The following is a 1,617-nucleotide window of genomic DNA, read 5'->3' as shown; positions in this document are numbered from 1 at the left end:
TCAGAAAAAAGGAAACGTCAAAAAAAAAAAAGCCAAAAATAATAGTCACGTAACAAAAAGGAATACCAGGGAATAATACTACTAGCGTCATCTATATACATATATATCCGAATATTCGAAGAGAAATTTTTGTTACGAAAACAAGAACGTTAAAAAGCGCGTTTATTATTTAATTCATTAATTTTAGTCATAATATGAACGCGCACACACATATTGGTGAATCACTTATAAGGAATTTTATTCTTCATAATTTATCTTTCTTGGTTATGATAATTGAAATTCGACTATATATGCTAGGTTAGAATCGAATTCAAAATAAATTGTAAATTCAATTCTCCTTAAACTATAAATTCATATCCTGTGAATCATGAATTTATATATATTTCCTTCTACATCGCGAAGTAAAGGTAGATCACTCACTATACATACTCAACAGAAAAAATTGAATTTATACAAACAACGAAGTTCCTCTCTCTAAGTTTCGGAATCAGTTTTCGTGTCCGTGCATTACTCCTTTGTGTAAGTATCATAGCAAAAATCACTACACCGCCTATGAATTACATTTTTTTTTAATTAAGCGAGCACTGTTTCCATTTTTAACAGGCGCAAAGTAAGGGCCCATTGGCTTCACAAAATATTTGTGCTATTCAATGCCTTTAAGGGTTAATGCAGAGACATGTTGAAAATTTTAAATTTTTTCCCACACTAATTCGAATAATGCAAGTTTTTCTCATCTTCAATGAATGGAGCTTTTGTACGGAAGACTCAATATTTCTTTTGTTCAACGAGAGCAGAAATATAAGCGTCAACGATTTAACGCATATCTATAAAACTCATCTCCGCTTGTAGTGTGTTCAAAGCAAGTGCTTTAAATGGTAATTATAATCCCTATATTGGATATACAAATGAGCTCTTAAATCATGCTAAATATGCTTATGAATACATGGCCAATGATTATGACATGACGTCGCTCTTCACGTGTTTATGCAAGATATACAGAAAAATGGATGTTTCATGAAGGTATTGAATTCTCTTTTGTGTGGAAAGAAAAGAGGCAGAGATAAATTTTTCTTTCCAAAATCAGCATCTTAACACGTCATCAAATTTTCTGTATATCTTGCATGGGCAATGCAATTGTTTTAAGATTGACAAAACGTGAAAGTTAATTCAAATCGGTTTACTCTTTCAGAACACGGTAAACAATTTATGCGTATTTTAATCGGTGTTGGATATGTGAATTTGCAGTTGATATTTTGCATTACCCCATTATTTCTATGAAGATAACTCACTTCTAAAAGCATTTTAAGCTTGTTCAATTCATAATCCATTAATTTTTTGAAAAAAATTAAAAATGGTTTATTTAACGTGCACATCGTGTGGAATCGATGTTCTGAAAATACTATTACGAGGTAACAGTACTGAAAGTGAACCAATACCGTATAATAATCATGGATTCGCGAGATTTTGTAATAGAAGTGTAATGAGCGATATGAAAATTCCAAGCGATGAAATAATTTAACTAATAATTTCATTTATGCAAAACTGAAAATATTAACGAAAAGGTTTTAATGAAGAGTAGCACACAATTATATTTCAAGATAAAGTTAACACACATAT

Source organism: Pholcus phalangioides, unplaced genomic scaffold (assembly GCF_987345545.1).
Source record: "Pholcus phalangioides strain wild (caught in Gottingen) unplaced genomic scaffold, Ppha-v1.0 ptg000013l_1, whole genome shotgun sequence".
Lineage (NCBI taxonomy): Eukaryota > Metazoa > Arthropoda > Arachnida > Araneae > Pholcidae > Pholcus > Pholcus phalangioides.
Note: the sequence above shows the minus strand (reverse complement) of the source record.